This window comes from Equus asinus, chromosome 6, assembly GCF_041296235.1.
Source record: "Equus asinus isolate D_3611 breed Donkey chromosome 6, EquAss-T2T_v2, whole genome shotgun sequence".
Classification (NCBI taxonomy): Eukaryota; Metazoa; Chordata; class Mammalia; order Perissodactyla; family Equidae; genus Equus; species Equus asinus.
In genome coordinates, this window is record NC_091795.1 from 85299624 (window position 1) to 85326235 (window position 26612).

Consider the following 26612-nt stretch of genomic DNA (forward strand, 5'->3'; position numbering starts at 1 on the left):
GTTGAGTTCACATGTTCTGCTTCAGCAGCCCGGGGTTTCTGGGTTCGGATCGTGGGCATGGACCTACCACCGCTTGTTGAGCCAGCCTGTGGTGGCATCCCACACAAAATAGAAGAAGATTGGTTCAGATGTTAGCTCAGCAGCAATCTTCCTCAAGCAAAAAGAGGACCACTGGCAACAGATGTTGGTTCAGGGCCAATCTTCCTCACTCCAAAAAACAAATTGGGCAGAGAACCTGAACACATATTTTCCAAAGAAGATATACAGATGGTCAACAGGCACATGAAAAGACATTCTTCCCTACTAATTATTAAGGAAATGAAAACCAAAACTACAATGAGATATCACCTCATGCCTGTTAGAATGGCTATTTTTAAAAAGACAAGAAATCACAAGTGTCAGAGAAGATGTGAAGAAAAGGAACCCCCATACATTACTGGTGGGAATGTAAACTGGTGCAGCCATTATGGAAAATCCTATGGAGATTCCTCAAAAAATTAAGAGCAGAACTACCATATGAGCCAGGTATTCCACTTCTGGGTATTTATCCAAAGAACACGAAAAACACTAATTCAATATATGCACCCCTATGTTCACTGTAGCATTATTCACAATAGCCAAGATTTGGAAACAACCTAAATGTCCATCAACTGAGAAAGAGATAAAGAAGATGTGTGTGTGTGTGTAGATAGATAGATATAGATATATAGTGGAATACCACTCGGCCATAAAAAAAGATGAAATTTTGCCATTTGTAACAACATGGATGAAACTTGAGGGTATTATGCTAAGTGAAGTAAGTCAGACAGGGAAAGCCAAATACCATATGATTTCACTCATATGTGGAAGATAACAACAACAACAAACACAAAAATATAGAGAATAGATTGGTGGTTATCAGAGGGGAAGGAGGGAAGGGTGAGGGCAAAAGGAATAAAAGGGCACATGTGTACAGCGATGGATGGTAATTAGATTTTGGGTGGTGAAGACAACATAGTCTAAACAGAAACTGAAATATAATGGTGTACACCTGAAATTTATATAACATTATAAACCAACGTTACCTCAATTTAAAAAGAAAAGAACGAGTGCACAAAACAAAGTTCCACCACATAATACATACAAAAAGATGCTGTAACTTAAAGAAGAATGCTATAACATTTAAGAAGCAAAGAAATAGTACAGTTTGTAAAAGTGTCATTGGAGGGGGAAAAAATGAGGAAGTATAAGGAAGGCACAGATAATGACCTACATGAAGCGGTAGTCCCAGATCAGGCTATCTCAGCAGAGGGGCAGCAGCCTGGGCAGAGGGAGAGAAGCCTGGAAGGGCTCAACTGCATCACACACCATGTCAAGTCGTGCAGAAAACAGCCATGATGGATTCTTGATTGCCTTGTGACGGCCCTCAGGAACCCGCAGACTCTGTGGGGAGATGGGGCTAAGGTCCAAACGTTCACACATAGAATACCGTGCACCAGGCACTTGGCTGGGTGGTGGGAACGTCTTCAGACAATACTTCTCCACAACAACCCTATTAAGTCAAAAGTGTCTCTGAGTTCTCTGGGTCCTACCAACTTTGTGGGGTTTTGCTAATTCATCAAAAACACTGCATAACTAACAAATGAGAACGTTTTCCCATGAGTTTTCCACTTGTAGTTCTTGAACCCATACAGCTGGTGGAAGTAGAGAAAGAATTTCATAAATTAGAATGAGTTCTTTAAATATTTGAGATGTTTAGGGGGTTTTCCCCCCTAAAATTATTATAGTAGCAATTTTTTCTACATCATTGTTTCTTACACAAACCTATTAATTTTCTCTATGGAGCAACGTAATTTTTTTGTTTTATTATTTTAGTTCACACAAAATAGAACCCATCATCAATCTTGTTTCAATTTCCAGGGATATTTAAAATTTTTTTAAAAAAGACATATTAGTGACCTGCTCAATTTCACTCACGTCCTGTTTCGTCTAAAGTTATGAAAATGATTACCTTTTAAAAGTGGAAACTTACAACGTGTATGCAGAAAGAACATTTCCTGCTTTGGAGCAGATTCATTCTAAATTAAGTTTGAAATCATCTTTATTTTCCTGTCTATAAACAAAAAGAATATGGAGACTATTAGACATATGTTCTAATTTTCTTTTCAAATCACATATATTTTTTAAATAATTTAGTCTAACAGTACATATATGTTTTGTTAGTTAACTCATGCTTTGTGTTGAACAAAATATAATAGCAACAGAGTTTTCTTTTGTTAAATATGACAATATAAATATGTTTGTTGTTCTCACGGCATTCATTATCCTGGATGCAAGAGAGCAAAAATATTCTTCAGTCAAGCCTGAATAATAATGAATTGGAGGTGGCTGACATGCAATAACTTTACAGGTATATGAATTAGGATTTTAATGTATTTATTTTTAAAAACATAGTTCACTGCTATTTTACAATTAAAACTTACATCCAGTACACTCACTTAAAGAAATAATATCCCAAGTAAATTAATCTCAAATAGAAAAGAAAACTATTTGTTCAAAGCTATTTAAAAGTACTGCTATTGGCAACTGACAAAAATTAGAAATCATATATAGCAAGATCAGCTACTTGTTCACCAAAAATGAGTGCTTTTTCTCCACAGAAGTGTGTTGCAGCTGAGAAGTGGCTGCCTATGCAGGAACTATCTATCCTTCACTCTTTCTTTCCCTATCTGCTGACTAAACGCAGAGGACTTTGAGACCTTAGAGGATGGTATGGCCTCTGATGGAAAGAGCCCGGGTCCCTGAATTACCAGATGGAAGAAAGTCACCTGGAAACTATGATCACTTGCATTATGCCTTTACATGAGCAAGAAATAAAATTTCACTGGGTTAACTCACTGAAATTTTGTGATTTATTATAACAACTAGTGTTATGCTACATGATACACCAATCAAATTCTCATTAGCACAGAATGATTAAAGAAGTTATAGCATATTGAGACAGCAAAATAACACCCTGATATATATGAACTATGTGATTGAGAAATAGAAAACAAAATTATATGTGCAGAATATTATGAAACAAAATGCTCTAATGGGCTCATCAGATATTAGCAGTTAGTATTATAAGCCATGAAGTTATGGATATTTTGAATTGTTTTGTTTTTATTATTTATCTCTGGTTTTCACTGTAAAGGTATATGGCAAATTACTATGGAAAAGTCCCATTAACAATCTTCCCGCTCATGCCACCCATAGGTTGGACAGAAAGTTGTCAATATTATGGCCAATTATCTTTTAACCATTTAGGACTATTCCTGGTCCTCAACACTATCTATAAAATAACTATAGATTATTGTTTATTAATAACATTTTTCTTAAAAGGTAGGTGGAAATATCTCAAATATTATGTAACTAAAAGTCACAGTTTTATTCACGATGATGTCTTTCCACTTTATTATATATTATTTTATCAACAGTTTTTCATTTGCAAAAAGGCAGAAAAATCCAAAATTTTCCTTTATTAAAATATTTCATCCCAAGTAAAAGATAACAATATGGACAGAGCCTCCCTGCCTTATATCCCAGCATCTTCTCATCCTCTCAACTCCCGCTATCTTTAAAAATCTGAATCTTATAACTTGTTTCTGATAGCATTAACTGTGTGATATGTCCATGTAATCATCTCTCCTAACAAATATGCACACCTCTGGAGCAGGCACTATGTTGACTCCCCTCATACCTAGCACAGGGTGGGACACATGGAAATTAGTTACCATCTACTCAACAAACATCCATTTATCCAAAGACCCTTGCTCTATTTGGATTTAACTACATTTCTTTTCCAAAGGCATTCCTTTATTCTCCTGTCTTACCTAACCTGCAATTTCTTAGACCAATCTCTTTAAGCTCAGCTTTCTGCTCTAAACCAATGCTATAGAGCAAACAATGTAAAAGGTAAGAGAGAATAAACTTGAGATTATCAGGCTAATGATACAGCTATTGCAGTATGGAATGCTTTGTGAAAAGAATATCACTGCCAGAGAAAAAATGTGAACACATTTTCTAAGATTTCATCAGGTATCTACATCTGTATGCATGTGTCAGGTTTTTGTTTGGTGTTTGCTGAGCTGTTTAAGGCTTTTGTCCAGTGGAGGGACAATCCTGCCTAATTACTATACTCCATTTGTCCTACGCCTAAGAACACATGGTTTCCTTCTTTATTAGCTTCTCCCAGCAAAACAGAACCATGACACAGAATCTGAACTCAACCCAATTAGGGAACTTCTAAGCTGGAATAAAAGGAAGAAGCTCCACATATACCTCATAAACCCTGCATTCCAGAAATAGATCTGAAACATCCAGGTGGGCCAGAGCCAGCAAGTTCACTTTCCTGTCACCAAGTCACCACTAATAGGAGAAAGGATGCCTCTGCATCACCTAGGAATATTTCCTTATCTGCCAAAGGAAACTGCATTTCCCTCAAGGAAGCCAACCCTTCCAATCTCAGAGGTTTAATAGGTATTCACTACTAATTTTCTCCCTGGCACAACACATGTAAGGAAGCAAGTGAGCAACCCACTAACTTAGTTCTATTTAATGGATTATTGGTCTTTGTGCTTCCTCTCTAGCCCCCTTACATTTTACTCTCAACACAGAAGCGACACTAAATCTTTAAAAATATGTTAGATCATATGAGTCCTCTCTCAAAGCCCTGCATTAGCTTCCCATTTCACTCCAAGTAACAATGGCTTATAAGGCCTTTATGATCTGGCCCCGCCCTGATCTCTGACATCTCCTCTCATCCCCTCACTAACTCTGCTCCAGGAATGCTGGCTTCCTTGCTGTTCTCCAAATTGAAGACGCCACTAAAAACCCCATACAAAGCCTTTACACTTGCTGGTTCCTCTATCTGCAAGACTGCTCCTCCTCTAGACACTCACCATGACTAACTCACAGCCCTCCTCCAGGCATCTGATCAAATACGACCTTTTCAAGGAACACCCTCCACACACCCATATCCTATCCCTCTTTCCTGCTTTATTTTCCCCTATATCATTTATTATCTTCCAACATAGTAAATATTTTCTTAATTTGCTTATTTCTTAAATCTTTTATTGGAGTATAGCTGATATACAATATCATATTAGTTTCAAGTGTACAACATAGTAATTCAACATTTATATACATTACAAAATGAAATAATCACTATGACAAGTCTAGTAACCATCTGTCACAATACAAGGTTATTATAATATTATTGACTATATTCCCGATGCTGTACATTACATTCCCATGATTTATTTATTTTATAACTGGAAGTTTGTATCTCTTAATCCCCTTCACCCACTCACCCATCACCTCACTTCCTCCCCTCTGGGGACCACTAGTTTTTTCTTAGAATCTATGAGTTTGTTTCTGTTTTGTTTGTTCACTTGTTTCATTTTTTAGATTCCACACATAAGTGAAATCATATGATATTTGTATTTCTCTGTCTTATTTCTTTCATTTAGCATAATACCCTCTAAGACCATCCATGTTGTCACAAATGGCAGAATCTCATTTTTTTTATGGCTGAGTAACATGGCCGTGTTTGTGTGTGTGTGTATACACCACATCTTCTTTAACCATTCATCTATTGATGGACAAATATACAAGGATAAAAATAGAATATACAAGGACAAAAAATTTGTTTATTGTCTGCCTTCCCTTACTATAATATAAGCTCCATGAGGGCAGGGATTTTTGTCTGTCTATATACTGCTATATCTTCAGTCCCTAACTCATAATAAGTATCCAATGAATAGTCATTAAAAGAAAGAATTAAATGCCTATTATGCACAAGAAATTAGCACGCACAATAATGTCAACCACTATACAGACTATGTGATTTTAGTACCAAAGCAACAATTACAGTCTTTGGGAGCGACACAATACCAATAATAAAACATGAGATTATGGGTCTCCTCTGAAAGTAGAGATTCCTTATTTATTACCTTGACAAGACTTCAAACCACTATATTTTTCTGATTCCGCCTTCTTGCAGCCCCTATCCCAGGCTGTGGCCACTATCACCTAGCTTTTGTTGTTAAGTTTTGTTGTTGTTTTGCTAAAAAACAAAAATGTATTTGAAACTGGTTCTTCTATATCTTGATTTCAGATTATTTCCACTATCTTCTATTAATTCCTGAACACAAGTTATCTAACCTGGGTCCACTGACTTTCTAAATGTTAAATAAAAGATACAGCCATTGAACCCAAAAAAGAACATCAATCCCCTTCCTCATGCTGATACTATTTGAGAAAACCCTGAGTTCTCTAGTTTAAGATAGGTTTAACAACAAAACAAGTTGTTCTCAGTTTCCATACTACGTTTGTACAAACCTAATGGTTAGGCATTTTGTTTCTAGGTTTTCCCCCTGGATTTCTTCATAACTGAAGCAAATAATAGGAATTTTTAAAATTAACCATAATAAAAGGCTGCCTCATCTTCCCCTCAAAAATCCTGCAACAAAGATGATACTAATTTTTTCCCAGTCCTTCCCTACAGAGTATTGTTTTCTTGAGAAAAAATGCCATCTTAGACACAACAGAAAGCAATGTCCAAACACATTCCAGTTCAACCCCCATAGGCAATAACATAGGCAGGCACTGCGTATATATGTGACTATTTATTTATAATAAGGATAATTCTAGAAAATAAATTAGAGAATTTTACAGAAGGAAAGCTCAGCTTTCAGAGAGGTGAAGTTGTTCACAATTGCACACTACTAGAATCCAAATCTAGACCTGCAGAGCTGCCTATGTTCTTCCCACCTCACTCTGCTGCCTCTGCACCAGTGCCAAGTCCAATCCTGACAGGAACTCCTTAACTGAAACTTACGGTCTCATACTCCCTCCTTTTCTTAAGGAAATGAATCACTAGTACTTGGCAATATTTACCAACTCCTAGTGAACAGATTACATAACACTCTCTGCATTTAATCATTTACTAAGCAGCTAAATCACTATTTTAATCTAATGTGAAAACAGTTCTAAAATCATTAGTGTTACTGAGAAATCATCATATACATATTAGTGATTCCCACTTCTAAATAATTGATACTCCATTCATATTGTATCTTATAGGATAATGTTTACTGGACTTAGTTCAATTTTATCATGCAACTTGGAAGGCACAGATATTTATGGGGTTTAAATAACGCATTTTAAAGTAGAGAAAAGCAAACCATTAGAATCCAATGGATAGCAGATCTATTCCAACTTTCTCTACTCTATCCTTCTAAATTTAGCTCCACATTTGGCTTAATTCAAATAACTCCTATTTGAATTAAGGATCGAAAGTAACAACTGGGATAGTCCTAAGTTTTAATGAAACAATATCAGAGCACAGGAAAAATTACAAAAATTTACTTCTAAGTTAAGACCAAAAAGTTAAAATGTAAGTCAGATAGCAGCACTTAATTTATCTACTCTGATCTACCTACCAAAATGCACAAGAAATCTCAGAATAAGAAAGGAAGTCGCAACAGCACTGGAAGTTGGTAATATTGGTAAATGATCTGTCATTTAAAAAATAATTTTTTATTCAAGAAAGTATAGGTGAGGTCCTAGGTCAGAACTAAAGGGCCAAACAAAGTAATGGCAAATTTCTACCCCAGCCATTGCTTACTTCACCCCCAGTGTTGGGGGCGGGGGGACCAGCCGCAATGGGAACAGAAAAAAAAATATGTGAAGAAACAATGAATAGAAATTTACCAAATAATGAAAACTATATACCTATAGATCCAACAATTTCAACTAACTCCAAGCACACAAAACATATGAAGAAAACTATACCATAGCACATCATTGTCAAATTGCCCAAAATCAGTGATAAAGAGCAAATCTTAAATAGGGCAGGAGTGCGGGAGGAAGACACATTAAGTACAGAGGAACAAATATCATGGTGACAGCATATTTTTTGCTGGAAACATTGCAAATGAGAAAACAGTGGAGCAACATGTTTAAGTACTGAAATAAAAAAAAAACTGTCAATCTATAATTCTACATCCAGCAAAAGTATCTTTCAAATATGAAGGTGAAATAAATAATTTTTCAATCATACAAAAGTGAAAGAATTCATCAGCAGTAGCCTCACAAGAAATGATAAACAACAAAAGCAGAAGAAGAAGGCCTTTTCTTCAAGCAGAAGAAAAAGGATAATAGATGAAAACATGGGCTTACACAAAGGAATGAAGAACAGTGGAACTGGTAACTACATGAATAAATATACAAGATTCTTTTCTTATGATTTGTATCTCCTTAAAACACTGAACATTGATGAACTCAGATGCAAAAATCTTCGACAAAATATTAAAAAATTAAATAAAGCAATACACTAAAAGGATCATGTACTACAATCAAGTGGGATTTATTCCAGGGACACGGGGAGATTCAACATCCAAAAATCAATGTGACACACCACATTCAAAATGAAGAATAAAAATCACATGATCATCTCAATAGATGCAGAAAGAGCATTTCACAAGATTCAACCTCCATTTATGATAAAACCTCTCAATAAAATGGGTATGGAAGGAACGTTCCTCAGCATAATAAAGGCCATATATGACAAACCCACAGCCAACTTCATACTCAACAATGAAAAACTGAATGATGTTCCTCTAAGAGCAGGAACAAGACAAGGATGCCCACTCTTGCCACTCTTATTCAACACAGTGTTGGAAGCCCTAGCCAGAGCAATTAGGCAAGAAAAATAAATAAAAGGGATCCAAATTGGATAGGAAGAAGTAAAACTGTCACTATTTGCAGATAACACACAATTCCATACATAGAAAGCCCTAATGAATCCACCAAAGAACTATTACAAATAATTTTAAAATACAATAAAGTTGCAGGGTACAAAATCCACATAAAAAAATCAGTCCCATTTCTATACACTAACAACACAGAATGAGAAATCAAGAATACAATCCCATTTATAATCACAACAAAAACACACAAGGGAATAAATTTAACCAAAGAGGTGAAAGACTTGCACAGTGAAAACTATAAAACATTCTTGAAAGAAATCACAGATGACACAAAGAAATGGAAAGATGTTCTGTGCTCATGCATTGGAAGAATTAACATAGTTAAAATATTAATATTACCTAAAGCAATCTACAGATTCAATGCAAATCCAATCAGAATCCCAATGATATTTTTCACAGAAATAGAACAAAGAATCTTAAAATTTGTATGAAACAACAAAAGACTCCAAACAGTCAAAACAACCTTGAGAAAAAAGAACAAAGCTAGAAGTATCACACTCCCTGATTTCAAAATATACTACATAGCTATAGTAATAAAAAGAGGACAGTACTGGCAGAAAAACAGAGACAGATCAATGGAACAGAACTGAGAGCCCAGAAATAAGCCCACACACCTATGGACAGTTAATTTTGAACAAAGGAGAGAAGAACATACAATGGAAAAGGACTGTCCGTCTCTTCAATAAACGGTGCTGGAAAACTGGACAGCTACGTGCAAAAAAAATGAAAGTAGACCATTATCTTACACCACAAACAAAAATTAACGTGAAATGTATTAAAGACTTGGATGTAAGACCTGAAACCATAAAACTCCTAGAGGAAAACATACGCAGTAGGCTCTCTGACATCTGTCTTAGAAGTGTCTTTTTGAAATCATGTCTCCCCAGGCAAGGGAAACAAAAGAAAAAATAAACAGATGGGACTACATTCAACTAAAAAGCTTCTGCACAGCAAAGGAAACCATCAGCAAAATTAAAAGACAAACAACTAGGATATTTTCAAATCATATATCTGATAAGGTACATCCAAAATATATAAATAACCTACACAACTCAACAAAAAAACAAACAACTGGATCAAAAAATGGGCAGAAGGTATGAACAGAGATCTTTCCAAAGAAGATATACAGATGGTCAACAGGCACGTGAAAAAACGTTCAACGTTACTAATTATTAAGGAAATACAAATCCAAACTACAATGAGTTATCACTTCATACCTGTCAAAATGGCCATTATTAAAAAGACAAGATATAAAAAGTATTGGAGAGGAGGTGGGAAAAAAAAGAACCGTCGTACACTGCTGCTGGGAATGTAAATTGGTACAGCTACCACAGAAAGCAGTATAGTCAGGCCAGCCCTATGCCGAGTGGTTAAGTTCGTGTGCTCCGCTTTAGCGGACCAGGGTTTCACCAGTTTGGATCCTGGGTGTGGACATGGCACCGCTCATTAGGCCATGTTGAGGTGGTGTCCCACATGCCACAACTAGAAGGACCCACAGCTAAAATATACAACTATGTACTAGGAGGATTTGGGATGTAAAAACAGAAAAAAAAAGAAAAGAAAACAGTACGGAGATTCCTCAAAAAATTAAGAATAGAACTACCATATAATCCAGCTATTCCACTTCTGGGTATTTATCCAAAGAACATGCAAACACTAATTTGAAAAGATATATGCACTTCTATGTTCACTGCAGCATTATTCACAACAGCCAGACTTGGAAGCAAACTAAGTGTCCATCAACAGATGAATGGATAAAGAAGATGTGGTGTGTATATACACACAACAGAATACAACTCATCCATAAAAAAAATGGAACCTTGCCATTTTCAACAACATAGATGGACTTTGAGGGTATTATGTTAAGTGAAATAAGTCAGACGGAGAAAGAAAAGTACCATATGACTTCATTCATATGTGAAAGATAAACACAAAGATAGAACAGATTGGTGGTTACCAGGGAAGAAGGCGGCAGGGGAAGGGTGAAAGGGGTAAAAGGGCACATGTGTATGGTGATGGATGGCAATCAGACTTTTGGTGGTGAACAGTATGCAGTCTATACAGAAGCAGAAATATAGTGATGTACACTTGAAATTTATTTAATGTTATAAACCAATATGAACCCAATAAAAAATTATAGTTTACCTCTTAATTTTGATCTGATTCTTTTGTATTATTCTTGAAGCCATGAATGAAGATTTTAAGTTAATTAACAGGAGAGGTCATGCCTTATCATTTTACTGTGATCTATAAAGTACTTTACAGGCAATGGACAGTACCAATAAGGAGGGTCTGGTTTGCCCTCTTTAAACCACATAAGGAAGCGAAGTCAAGATCACAGTAGGAACCCATCAAAGAAGAACCTAACACAGGAGAAATGTGCATATTCCACTTCTAGTTATCCTAGCAACAGGACTCCTTGCCTTATATAATGGAATTATAATGAGAATAAACTACATGCAAATAAAGCAAACATTGATTCGGGGCAGGGTTACATTTGGTCTGGTTAACTCCACCTTAGTGGAAAGTTTGGGTATGACTGGAACGGATTGTACAGCAAAAAAACAAGACCATAAGGTAGAAGATTTTGAGTTATACATAAAAGGATTACCTTGGGCTTGAGCACTTGAGAGGATTTCAGGTATGAATGACCTCTTGCTTCTCTTGTTGAGTCAGGCCAGGTTAATGGAGGTAAAAAATAAAGTTTTATATCCATGTTGTCTCACTTGCTATAAAACATGTAGATATCACTCTGGGAAATGAGCCCTGAGCTAAGGAAAGGTGAAAGCTAACTCTTGTGAAGCCTATAGAGGTAGGCCTGCTCTCGAGTTGTTAAGAATGTTTTCTTTACCCATACCATAATACCCACCAGGTTTTTGCCCACCTAAAGAGGGAAGTAGAATAGAAAGTCGACACCTAAGTTGATGGGGGACTGAATTCAATCTTTGGATTGAATCACTTATTAATTTCCTGTTAGTGTCAAGTCTCCTGTGTTTACTCATGCTTCCTCATTCCTGCTTCTTTCTGCCTCATTCCTGACTCATCAGCCCCTTTCCTGTTTCTCCAGCCATCACTGGATTAAAGGACTAGAAGAAGAAGAACAAAAATACTAGGAAATCAACCAAAAGTAGAGATTTTCATAAAAGGAAAAGCAAAAGAAACATCTTTCACATTGGCTAGAGCTATTTTTCATAGGTAATTTAATGGGTAGTCACTATACATGATCGAGTGTTCTAGCACATGGTAAATAAAGCTAGCATTGATATCTTCCATGTACACAGACTTCTCTGTTCTTTTTTAATGGCTAAAAATTCTCTTGGTATCATTTTCTTCCCAGAAAAGAAAAATAAGGGAAAACAATATTTCAAGATTAAATGTTTTATGTTTTCCTGCCCCAGAAACTATGGCATACAGTATGTTCACATCAGGACAACTACATGGTCACAGTGGTATCTACAAGCATGTACAAGTGGTTCCTGGAGACATTTTTTTAGCAACTTAAAGGCATGTCACAAGCAATATGAAAGTGATTTTCTATTACATTTGAAAAATCTTGAGGATAAAGCTATGTATTCAGTGATTCAGATATTATTTGTTTCTCATCTACTACATAGAAGAAAGTATGTTAATCATTGCAAGGGACATCAAAAACAAAAAAAACTTAGAATATGGATGACAAACTCTTTCCAGTTTACTCAGGTGTTTCCCAGTTTTAACACTGAAACTCTCACATATTGGGAACCCCTCCCAGTCCTGGGCAAAGTGGGTGATCAGTAACAGATGCACTTTATTGGTTGGAGTTGTGACGAATATAATTGTAACTATGAGCCAAACTGAAAAGTCAACTACACTCCATACTTCAGTGTCACGTCTAAAATCGGAATACATTTGCATGACCTGACACAGCACATTATTATAAACTCAGTGTAGGGTCAGACTGAATTATACCTAAACCCCAACTGAAGGAGCTAACACTTTACATTGTCTCAGATAAATGTCTCAGTGTTTCAAGTTCTCTACATGCAATGCCAAAAAATTTGACTCTTACTGTTTTTGTTAAAATAAAAAACTTTAAAGTAAGCTTAATTTTTCTTGATAGTTAATACTTTAATCTCATTTAAAATAAAAACTGATTAACTGTAATATTATGACTAAAAATAAGTATTCATAGATTCTTTCCTCAGAGAATCTCTTGGCACTATTGAAGGGAAAGTTATCTACTGCAAAAGGTTAATCAACTCAAACTTAACAAAAGGTCTGACTTTAATTGAAAGTCCAAATGTCAAAATCTGAGACAGCCTTTAAATAGAGCAAAACAAATTTAACATGTGTGATGCTAAAAAATCTCGTTTAAATTTACATCCCTCAAATCCTTCCCAGGATGACAGTACATACTTTGGGAGAATGACAGCAGACACTTGCTAAAATGACAGTACACATTTTGATGATAATTTCAAGCACATACATGAGGGACGTTGGTCTACAGTTTTATCTTGTAACGTCTTTGGTTTTAGCATCAAGGTAATGCTTACCTCTGAAAACTGAGTTGGGAAGTTTTTTTCTGTGGAGAAATTTACATGGAATTAGTATTATTTCTGCCCTAAGCGTTTCACAGAATTTACCAGTGAAATTGTCTGGGTGGGGAGTTTTCATTATTAGAATGCATTTAACTATGAATTCACTTTCTTTAATGGATAAACAATTCAGCTTATCTATTTCTTCTTGAAGGTGTTTCTGTAGTTTGTGTCTTTCAAGGAATTTGTCAATTTCATCTAAATTACCAAATTTATAGGCATGAAGTTTTTCATAATACTGCTTTATTGTCTTTTCACTATTTGAAAGATCTATACTGGTGTTCCTCTTTTAACTCCTGATATAGGTAAAAGTATCTTCTCTATACTTTTTTCTTAGTCTTTTTTATTGATTTTCTCTATTGTTTTTGATTCTAATTTCATTTATTTCTGAATTTACATTATTTTCTTACTTCTACTAGCTTTGGGTTATATTTGTTCTTTTTTTTTTTCTTAACATAGATCTTAAATCACTGATTTGAGATGCTTATTCTTTTCTAAGAATATGGATTTCCCTCTAAGAAGTGCTCTAAGCTGCATCCCACAATTTTTTTTTTTTTGAGGAAGATTAGCCCTGAGCTAACATCTGCCATCAATCCTCTTCTTTTTGTTGAAGAAGACTGGCCCTGAGCTAACATCTGTGCCCATCTTCCTCTACTTTATATGCGGGACGCCTGCCACAGCATGGCTTGACAAGCAGTGCATAGGTCTGCACCCAGGATCCAAACCAGTGAACCCCAGGCCACTGAAGCAGAATGTGCAAACTTAACCACTGTGCCACCAGGCTGGCCCCTGCATCCCACAAATTTTGATATGTTATACTTTTGTTTTCATTTAAGGGAAAATATTTTTAAACATTCCATGTAATTTCCTTTTTGACCTATGGATTGTATTGTTTAATTTTTAAAATTTTGGAAATTTTTCCAGATGTCTGTTACTGATTGCTAGTTTCATTTCAGTGTAGTCAGAGAACAAACTTAGCATGATTTTAATTCTTGCAAATATGAGATTTTCCTATGGCCCAGAATATAGTCTGTCTTAGTGAATATCCCATGTGCACTTCAGAAGATATATTCTGCTGTTCTTGGATGAAGTATTCTGTAAATGTCTAGGTCAAGTTGGTTGGTTGTATTCTCAGGTCTTCTATATCCTTACTAACATTGGGGTACTGAAATATCCTATTATGATTGTGCATTATTTCTCTTTTGTAGTTCTGTCAGTCTTTTCCTTCATTTATTATGAAACTTTCTTATTAAGGACATAAATGTTTAGGACTGTAGACAGAAAATCAGTAGCATTTGGAAGACTTGAAAAACTTGACGTAGTTGACATTTAGAGAATGAAGCTACCCACTATTTTCACTTCTAGTCAACAAAGTAATAAATATAAGGAGACACATACAAAAACATTCATTGCAGCACCGATTATAATAGCAAAAATAAGAACTAACTGTCCAAAAGTAGAGAATCAGATATATAAACTGTGCTTTATTCATATTTTGAATATGAACTATGAAGTCATTGAAATGAATAAATCTCATCTTCATCTATCAAGTTGGTTAAAATTCAGAAACAAAATACTGAATGTAAGAAGCAAGTTGCAAAAGGATACATATAATATGATAAAGTTCAGTTTTACAAAAATTATCAAATTAATTTTTCTTAACAAAAAAGCACACAATATAATCATATCAATATATACCAAAAAAATATTTGATAAAATCCAAACAGTTCTTTCCACTAAAAATACTACATAAAAGAGGAATATGAAAAATATGTATTGCAAACCCTAGAGCAACCACTTAAACAAAAAGATATAACTAATAAGCCAATAGTGAAAGTAAATTGGATTCTTAATGAACATAGAATTAATCCAAGAGAAGACAGAAAAAAAGGAAAAAATAACAAAGAAGAGATGGCATTAAGTGAAAAACTAGCAAAATGGTAGCTTTTAAATTCTACCATATAAAAAATACATTAAGTATAGATAGTTTGAACAATTCAAATAAAGACACAGATTGAAAGATTGGATAAAAAAGCAAGACCAAACTATATTTTGTCTACTAGAAATCAACTTTAATTATAAAAACACAGAGAATTTTAAAGTACAAGTATGGTAAAAGATATACTGAGAAATGCTAGCCAAAAGAAAGCAAGAGTCATTCTAGAAGACGAAGTAGACCTGATATAAAGCTATACTACCAGGTGTAAGAGATGGATTACATTATTTTAATAGGGATAATTCATCAAGACGATATAACAATCCTGAATCTCTACATACCTGAGAACAGAGCTTCAAAACACATAAAACAAAAACAACAGAACTAAAAAAAGAGAAAAATTCACGACTGTAGTTGAAAACTTCAATAGTTCTCTCTAATAATCAATAAAGACAGGAAATAAAACATCAGTTAAGGATAAAGGAGACCTAACCTAGTTGACAACTTAGCCTAGGTGACATTTATAGCACATTCCACCCAAGAGCAGAATACAAAGTTTCTTTAAGTAGACATGAACACTGACCAAGACAGAACATATTCTAGCCAATAAAACAAACCTCAACAAATTTAAAAGAACTCAAATCATCAAAGTGTATTCCCTGGTCACAAAGAAATTAAGTTATAAATCAATAACAGAAAGATATCTGGAAAAATTTGAAATACGTATAAATTAAAAATATATTTCTACATAACCAGGGATCAAATAGGAAATCACAAAGAAAATCAGAAAATATGCTTAGTTAAATGAAATAAAAACACAATGTAAAAGAACATATGGGACACAGACAAAGCAGGTCTTAGAGGATAATAAATAGCATTACATGCTCATATGAAAAAAAGAAGAGGTTTCAAATCAGTTACCTGAATCTTTATACTAAAATCTAGAAAAATAAAAGCAAAGCAGGCACAAAAAAGAAATAACAAAGGGCAAAAATCAATAAAGTTGAAAACCCAAAAGCAATGGAGAAAATCAAGGAAATTGAAAGGTGATCGGTTGAAAAGATCAATAAAGTTGACAACCATCTAGTAAGACAAATAAATACAGAAACACAAACTATCAATATGGGGAAATAAATTAAGTACAGCTACATTCATTAAAATGGATGAACTTCTATAATACACTAGTCAGTGAAAAAACAAGTCATTTATATAAAAACTGAAAAATGCAAACTTCCAGTATATTTTTGGATCAGACACAAATGTGGTAAAAACTATACAGAAAATCATTAGAATGATAATCACTAAAATCAGGAATTTGGTTATGTTAAAAGGGAGGAAGATGAAATAATTAATTGGAGTGAGGCACACAGAGACTTTCAAAGGTATTGGTGATGCTTTGTTTCTCACATCAAAGGCATGAGTATTTTTTTTATTGCTATTAGTTAAAACACAGGAAAAATCCATCTGTTTTTCAATTATTTAAACAACAAATCTGATTTTTTTAAATCCTGAAATTCCTTAACAGGAACTAGCAACTTTCAGGAAAAACGTCAAAATATACCCATAATTAAGCAAAGCTAAGGCTAGCAGAACTTTTTTCTTTCTCTAGACACATCATAAACTTCTGCTACAAACAGTCTGACAAAATAGCACAGGCCTCACAAGATGTTTTCTCTTCCCACAGAGAGAGCTACCACATTTTAACTAAACAACGTACAACTGAAATAAACGGTGACTGTTGAAAGCTCAAAGCTGGCTAAGAGATTCAGTGCTGACAACATTCTTTATTCAGAATCTCTTCCTATATGAGTACATTGTTATTCTCCGCCAACCCAACCCATCTACTCAATAACAAAAAATAAACAAGGAAAAAGGAAATCAAATGTTTGAACAGTGAAGATTGAAGTTTAATTTTTATATTAGCCATAAAACTCTATGAATCAAAAAACAAATGTTGAAATATTCAATATGGTTTTCTGTTTATAACTACCTGTTTTTCAAGAGAATCTGAGAAGTGAAGTCAGCATGTTCACTTCTCCACAACTATGAAAGTGTATCCTACTCTAACAGGCTGATCACTAAATTTGACACAGGAAAACTCCTAGATACATCTGTTTATCAAAAGGCATTCCCTCGACAAAGAATACAAAAAGAAGTTCTACAGAACTGCCCTTAACCTTCTGAGAATAATGACATCAGCAAATAGAAAAGGGTTGAAGCAAAAGGTAAAACAGAAAAGATATAAAAACTTCTATTTTGTTAACAAATGTAGTGATATTTGAAAGCATTAACATGGAAATAACAGTAAATATAATCTAAATCAATGCCAATATGTTAGGGTCAGATTTTTTTTCTCCTCTAAATTGGTATTAAAGTTATCACAGAAAAGAAGTAAGCAACTGACAGGTGCTAACAATCCAATAATATGGTCTATGTGAAACACTCTACAACATGACAACACCTAAATGTAAATAGGGACATGCACAGGTAACAACATCACTAGGCACAGGATTTCTCTAACTACACTGCTACGAATTCTATTTCATCAAGGATATGAAGTCTTCCAAATCACGAACATAGACAGTGTAGCGGCCCAGAGGATATTCCAACATTTTGGCTACCATGGGCAATTTAAAGAGTAGCTTCCTGAACAATGCATGCCTTGTGGAATTTTAAGGGCTGAGAAGAAATAGAAGTGTACCAATGATTCATGTATAAGTCGAGTGGAAACCTCAACCAAAATACTCCTCCTCGTATTGATAATCTTCATTACCACATGTAATTGAGTAGGCCATAGTCTCATCAAAATTCAAATCCATTAACTTTATTATGAAGTTTAGAAATGTCTAATTAATAAAGTCAGGAGGCTTCACATCTATTACAACTTTTATTTTTATATAATTTATATCAAGGAAAATATCTACAGAATTTGTGTCCTGTTGTTTCCCTTCACCAGCCTCATGATTATCTATGGAAATAATCTCTAACATTCCTCATGAGATCACTAATGGGCTGTGCCTTGCCAGGCTGGGAAGATGATCAGCAGGACAGAGGGTAACAATGATGTCTTGCTCATTGGTCTGGATGCCTCTGCTGAAAGTCCAGAAGGAAAAGAAGTATATACTGCAGTAATCACTAGTGTTGATATAGTCGTGAAGTATCAATTACAAGAAACAAGCTCAAAAATGAATCTTACAAAAAGTGCCTCAAAGACTACATAACATCAATCAAAGGTAAGAATGAATAATAAAAACTAAAAAGATTAAAACCTTTTATGATTCTACTGTAGAACAAATCAACTATTTTCTTACTAATTTCAAAACCTCATAAGTTCTTTCTTGGTGAAAATATGAATCCATATAGCATAGTGTGTCTGCTGGATTACCAGGATGATAATATGATCCCATTCATGAATTTATAAAAGTGATTTTAAAACAGGACAATGTTAAGCAATTTAGCTATTTACCTTTTTTTTTCCTCTGAGGAAGATTAGCCCTGAGCTAACCTCTGCCACTAATCCTCCTCTTTTTTGCTGAGGAAGGCTGGCCCTGAGCTAATATCTTCCTTTACTTTATATGTGGGACACCTGCCACAGCATGGCTTGACAAGCAGTACGTAGGTCTGCACCCAGGATCCGAACTGGCGAACCCCAGGCCACTAAAGCAGAACATGCGAACTTAACCACTGCACCACTGTGCCAGCCCCTAGCCATTTACTTTTAATTGGTCACTTATCATAAGTGGCGACTGCTTTTTTTCACCACCACCACATCAGGACTTTGAAAAACTGGACTGATGTTATCTTGAGTTCTCATTTTTTTAATTCCTTGATTTATTTGGTGTTGGGGCATTGTTTAAAAAGAATGTAGGCTGGGGCCAGCCTGGTGGCATAGTCGTTAAGTTCATGCACTCTGCTTTGGCGAACCAGGGGTCACTGGTTCAGATCCCAGGTATGGACCTACATGCTGCTCATTAAGCCATGCTGTGGTGGCATCGCACATACAAAGTAGAGGAAGATAGGCACAGATGTTAGCCTAGGATGAGTCTTCCTCAAGCAAAAAGTGGAAGACTGGCAACAGATGTTAGCTCAGGGCCAATCTCTCTCGCCAAAAAAAAAAAAAAAAGAATATAGGCTGTCTTCAAATAAGGCACATGTAAAACAAGACAAATAAACTCAATCATAATCTAGCAAAAGTGCTGTGGCCCAGCACTTTACCCAAGCACCTGAACAGAACTGGGAGCCTCCAGCAAGGCAGAATCTCAAATAAGGATGAACTCACCACAGAATCTTTAGAAAGGTTATGTTTCTCTTTTACTGCACATTAAGTTGACAAGTCAGCTCTGTACCTCCATGTGAAACAAGAGGATTCACAGTATCAAAGCTGATAACATTTTAAATCCTTTATGAGGAACACCTAAATACCAGCTCTAGCACATACCACCTAAAATATCCAAGAAATATGACTACTCAAATTGTGACCCTTGCATAGCTCTATTTTCCTCAGCAAAGTGCTGCTTGCAAAAATGAAGTTTCCACAGCCCCAACACGATCATAAAGACTCCATAGCATATGATTCCCTAGTTAAAGTCTGCAGATTAATCACTGTGAAAGCAGCTAGACCTCTTCCTCTCTCCATGAAAAAGTAGGCCATAGGGAGGGCAACTCTTCACATACCTTTGTAGCTGCCAAATATTAAGAAATGGACATGATAGTATTTCCATTGTGCTTTAAAAGATCATTTTTATATATATGCATGCATGTATGTATTATTTCTCATCATGCATACTCAAACACTAAAATGGAAAAAATACACTAAACTCAACCATGGCTATTCCATGGGGTGGGGGGGGGGGGGGGCGAGAATTAGAGTGTGCTCTGCAGATCCATGGCACAAATTTCCACAGATTCTGGGAACACATGGTGCACAGCTGTTGACTAAATCCGGCCCTTGGGGTCCAGGATGAAAGAAAACACAATTAGAGGTGAAATTAGCAGGTGTTATCCTTTGTTTGTTTGCTTTCATTCTTTGAGTGGGAAGAGCAAGATAACTTCCTATATGGCAAAGTACACAGAAGAATTTCAAACTCTTCATCTAATTGCTTTGTTGCTTAATGGCAAAGTGACAGTGTTCTTTCCGGAAATAAATTTACCTCCATGCCCATGAAGCACAAGAATGAAAAATAAAATGTCTTTGTTGGTCTGAGCTAAAATTAAAATACATTTGTGACACTAAATCCTACTCTGCTCTACTCCTTAAATATTAAATGGACATTAATGCAGAACTTACTGTAGCCCACCTTTTATTATAGATAACTCTAATTTTCTCATCTCCCCTATCAGAAATAAACTTCTTGAGGTCAGGAATGATATTATTCATTTGTGTTCCAAACACAGATCTTGCATAAATATTTATGGAATGATTTGCATCCAGCAGACACACCAAAATATCTGTAGAATGAATCAATTCTGAGTCCCTGAGGGAAATGATTCGAGAACAAGATCTTTTTTGGAATCATGGTATTTGAGACAAGTGTAGTCTATTTATACAGGTAACAAATTTCACTTGCTGGTAGTAATTTAATGCAAGGAAACAAGGTGGGCATTTCAAGTAAAATCTTCATGTTTCCAAAGTAGAGAGGTAACAACTAATTTTTTTTTCTCTCCCTCCAATCTATTCCTATTATATTGCTGCAACACTAGTTTTACAGTTTTAAAACACTGGAGACCCTAACAGACACATCAAATGAAGCTGTACTACTGTGCGTGTGTGTGTATAATATATTATATATAGGTACAGTGGGCTGATTTCAGCTTAAAGGCTATCAGTGTGGTATTGGCCATAACGTCTCCGAGAAAGTTTTAGGCAGAAGGAGTTACGTGAAAAAAACATCTTATGCTTGAGTTCTAATGAGGCAGCCAGTGCTATATTAAGCAAATGAAAGCAAGGGCATCAAAAATATTTTAAATACATTTTATGTTTTATATATACACATGAAACATTACATACATATATGCATACATACATATATATATATACACACACACCTGTGTGTGTTTGTGTGTGTGGAGAGCACTGAAGTGGTCATCATTAGAAAAATAAAAATAGACACCTTTACTCTCTCTCTCTTCAGTGTTTTTAATAATGACATAAAACTCTCCACGTACCATCGCCCCTACAATTATTTTTTCAGTATTTAGGGCCTCTAAAGCCTTGATGTGGCCCTGAAGACACTTTATAACCAGCATGGTGGAAGTACCCAAGTGAGAGTATCCCAAGGAAAAAAATTTTAGAGACGAAATTAGGAACAATAAAAATAATCCCCACCACACCTCCATACCCAAGATTTTTCTTTCAAGTTTTCTTTTTCCTTTTTTTGTTTTAAGTTCTGGGGTTTGTTTTACTAAGAATGGGTTACTACCTTTAGAAAGCTGTACTATATAAAAGTCATGGAAAACATTTGGGTTTTATATATATTTTAAGAGAAGTAATATTTCCCCAAGTTGGAAAAAACATGAAGTTAGAAACAATACAAAGAATATGAGGTATTTTTCTATAGGACTTTACATCTCCATACATTAAAAAATGATAATTTTATAAGCCATGTTCTAACATGAAGTATATTTGTGCTCACAAATTCATAAACATCATTAAACTTAGGGGCTGGCCCCGTGGCCAAGTGGTTAAGTTTGCGTGCTCCACTTTAGTGGCCCAGGGTTTCAGCAGTTCAGATCCTGGGCGTGGACATGGCGCCGCTCATCAGGCCATGCTGAGGCAGCATCCCACACGCCACAACTAGAAGGACCCACAGCTAAAATATGCAACTATGTACTGGAGGGATTTGGGGAGAAAAAGCAAAAAAAAATATCATTAATCCTAAATAAGTCCTTAAAATAAAAATTTCATATAAATTTTATCCAAAATTCCCTTTTAAAAAAAAATCCGTTCTCCCTGTAGGGCCTGGGCCTTGCTTGCTCAGCAGAAACCCCCAGGCCCACTGCAACCATGTGTCCTTCTGGCTCCCTTCTGGGCAGGCAGCCCAGCTACCGGGATTTGTAATGATTTGGGCCTGGCCACCCCGGATCCTCCCTTATCCTGTGAGAAGAACAGCATGTCTTACAGGGACGCAGAGCCCCTCCACGTGAGCTACTGTTCCTGGGAATGCTGGTTGTACCAAGGACAGCCCTTTGGCAAGCATGCAGCCTTTGTTCCTCTGCCTACTTAAGCAAGCTTCTCTTAGGGGGCAGTTGCCAGCATACGCATACTTCTGTCCAGCTGGCTGCCACTGGACACTCTCCCCGTAAGTAAGTCCCAGTAAACCTCTAAGTCTCATTTGTAGTCTCCGGGTCGTTTCTTTGGTCTCTTGGCACAATATCCCACCGTCCTAGCCCAGCTGGGCTTGTGGCGGAACACTCCCCATGTCTCTCAAGTTGACTGCCATTTTACACGTCTGATCCTAAAATCTTGACACAAGATTTTTTGGACTACAAAGCTCAAAATCAAAGAATACCTAACATCTGCATCACCAGCACCTTAATTTCAAAGTGTGGTTTTCAACAGCCTTATATTTCCCTGAGTATAGGAAAAGTATTGTTTTTTTTTTTTTTTTTCCTTTTTCTCTCCAAAGCCACTCTGGTACATAGCTGTATATTCTTCATTGTGGGTCCTTCCAGTTGTGGTACGTGGGACGCTGCCTCAGCGTGGTTTAATGAGCAGTGCCATGTCCGCGCCCAGGACCCGAACCAACGAAACACTGGGCTGCCTGCAGCGGAGCGCGTGAACTTAACCACTTGGCCACGGGGCCAGCCTCTAGGAAAAGTATTCTTATTCACTCTACCAGAAAGTGGATGGAATTCATCTAAAAGGCAATGTACTTATATCTAACTCTAGAAAGCATCTCCCTTCTAAAGTAACTTTGAGTAAAAAAAGAGTTGGGGTGGGGTGGAGGCATCCATGGTTATACCAGAAAGGCTACTTACTAATTTTCAAATTAAAAGATGACTGCCATAAAGTTTTGTCTTGGGTAAAGTTCAGAATTATTTTATTACGTAGCTTTAATAGGTTGGTGGCTTGGATAAATTAAGATAATGCAGATCTCCCTTTTGCTGTACTTAATCTGCAGTGTCTTCCACCATTGGGTAATTGTAGGTTTGCCATTAGAGGTGCAAAGCTCTTAATCTTCCTGAGTATGATAACCACAGCCACAATGTTCTGAGGACAATTGTAGAAACACTCAAGACAGAAAGCAGGAGTAAATGCCATTCATTCATCGCGCTGACATGGAGCACTGTTCTGATTTACTTCAACAAATCTTCAGAGCTGTAAGTGACTTCAACAGAGACTTTAATCTCTTGCTACAATTAGTGCTCTCCATAGACTTATAATATTATCTAACCATCACATCTCTGGCCTTAACAAATCTCACTGCCCTTTTACTAATTTGATAAAAATCCTTGTTTCCAGAGTTGGTGATTTCCACCCATAATATATATTCTGGTAACATTAAAACACATATAAAATGTCCACTTAAAGCTTACAATATGTATAAGTTCTTTGTTCTCAGAATTCTTACTCTCATCAGTTCTTGAATCTTCTCAATGTTAAGGGAACTGTACGCAAGTAAGGAAGAAAGATCAAAAAATGATTTTAGTCTATGTTATATTCTAGTTTTCACACTAGCTAAAAACACAATTATTTCTTGAAAACCTATCCATTCATTTCCACACAGGAATTTGCAGACATTTTCAGGTTGATTCCTATCTCTCTATGGCTATTGCCTTTTCCCAAAACAGTTCCTTATAAGGCTAATGAATTTAAACTCAGACTACAAGAGGACAAAAGACACATATTGAACCAGTTGCCTAACCATTTTATTTTTCACAGCTGCCATCAGAGAAAGGAGAGAAGAGGAAATATGTAGACATAATATACAAATAACATAATTGACTTGATTTTTTTAGCATCTATAAGGATCCAAAAATGGATATAGTTAAGTATTTGCTAGGATATAGTCTAGACTATCAGTGGATTGCCATAAGCACAGAAAAACAGGTCAGCATTGAATTCCATGTTTTTTCTACTCATGCCTTTATTTATGCTGTTTCTTCTGCCTTGAATGTTCTTTCTTCCTTACTCGGTGAAAATTCTACTAAGCCTTCAAGACTTTTAAATGCTACTCATCAGTAAAGCCATACCCCCAAATACCAAGTCCAAATAAATTATTCCCTCCTCAGTGTTCCAAAAGCATTTTGTATGCATTTCATTATCATTTATAATTCAAACTCTCACTTACACATGTCCCTACCACCATCACCAGGGATATAAAACACACAGTGTTACGTAGAGTAGGTATACATTTAAAGCAAATTAAATGATCAATAAGCCTATAAGATCTCTTACACAGAAACAATCAGAATTTAAATGGCAGGGCAAAACAATATTATCTGTTTACTGGAGTATTGTGCAGCCATTAAAAATATGTTTCCCAAAAGTTGGTGTTCTGCCACAGGCCCAGCTGGGCTAGGAGGCAGGATATCGCACCAAGAGACCGAAGAAACAACCACGAATGAGACATATAGGGTTACTGGGTCCTACTTACAGGAGCATGTCCAGTGGCAGCTGGCTGGACAGAAGCATGCTTACGTCCGCAACCTCCCCCTAGGAGAAGCTTGCTTAAGTAAGCAGAGGAACAAAGGCTGCATGCTGGCCAAAGGGCTATCCTTGGTACAACCAGCGTTCCCAGGAATAGCAGCTCACAGGGAGGGGCTCTGTGTCCCCGTAAGACGCACTGTTTTTCTCATGGGATAAGGGAGGATCCAGGCTGGCCAGGCCCAAATCGTTACAAATCCCGGTAGCTGTGCTGCCTGCCCAGAAGGGAGCCAGAAGGACACATGGTTGCAGTGGGCCTGGGGGTTTCTGCTGAGCAAGCAAGGCCCAGGCCCTACAGTTGGGAAAATGTTCTGACATAATGTTAGGTGAAAAAAGTGGAAAATTAAATTGTACGAAATTTTGATTTCGGCTACCTATAGAATATATATTTTGAAAAAGATTGGGAGAAAATACACCAAAGTACTAATCGTAGCCTTCAAGATCATAAAATTATCAAATATATTTAACTCTTTCTTTTTGAAATTGAAATGACTAAATGTAAACGGATTCCTCCTATTTCAGAAGGAGGGAGGGGCATACACCACGTACCAGAAATTTCCGTCAAACATTACCACAAGAGAGACCAGAATAAAGAAAAGGCAAATTTTAAACTATTATATGTAAAGGAAATTCCTAACTTGCAAGTAAACGGATGGTACTGATATCCCAAGCAAAATCTCCACTGACAGTTCCAAAACCAATTTCCGTCAGCAGCTCCAAGGAAAGGCACCTATTCCTGCGCACACAAGTGTGGCCTTTGATACTCACACCCAGCCCACCCTTAGAAGAGCCAAGAGTGAGGCAAGAGAAGCTCCTAGGAGGCACCGATTCTCTGGGTCCTGCAAGCCCAAAAGGCCACTCACTTGCCTCACACTAGTCTCTAAGTGTCTAACTATTTGGGCTGCATTAAAAAGTAAAAACAAATACTCTGAAAAGATGTCCATCAGTGTAATGGTGAGACTATTGCCAAGAGGCTGCTGCCTTCTCTTTCCTCACACCTTTAAATCAGTTAGACCTCTAATCTAGGTAAATAAAATTAAAGCAATTCTAATTTTTTCTTTCTCACTAATAAGAAATTATATAACTTCCAATATTGGACAAATATATACTTCCCCCACCCCAAACACAACCATTAATAACAGGAGAAACAACAGTAAATTTTTTTTAAAGGCAGCCATATGAGAGAATTCTGTAGTTTAAAAGAAAATGATCAATCTAAAGGAATTAAAATAAATACACTTTTATGAAGCAGATTTGCAGCAGAAATCAAGACAATATTAAATCTTAACTTAGTGTTCTCACGCAAATTTGAAAATACTACATCTATAAAGAAGAAAATAATAGAGAAGGATATTAAAACATACCATAAATTTATGATAATTAAAAAGTATGATACTACCACCAGAATAAACAGATATTGGAAATGAATACATTAAAAATCCCAGAAATAACTCAAAGTATATTAAGAAATGATTGATTTGACTACATTGATATTAAGAATGCGTGTACAACAACTTTAAAACCTCACTATAAACAAAGTTAAAAAGTAATCAAATGTAAACAAAGCTTAACGGCAAGAAAGAAACTAGGAAAACAGTTTTCAACATGAGAAAGAGAAAGTAAATATTCTTACAACATAAAGAGCTCCTAAAAAACAGAAG

The 26612-nt window shown here is 36.0% G+C and overlaps 1 protein-coding gene across 7 annotated transcripts in view; it reads right to left on the reverse strand.

Annotated features, from left to right (window-relative positions):
* The window catches only part of TDRD15 (tudor domain containing 15), a 455155-nt gene that overhangs the window by 315490 nt on the left and 113053 nt on the right, over positions 1–26612 (reverse strand). The window contains exon 1 of one of the 7 annotated variants that reach the window (XR_011504166.1): positions 24902–24962. The exons of the other annotated variants lie outside the window; for them this stretch is intronic. The gene's annotated coding sequence lies outside the window, so the exon portion shown is untranslated. Of the gene's footprint in view, positions 1–24901; positions 24963–26612 lie in introns of those variants that run through there. 7 annotated transcript variants of the gene reach the window in all.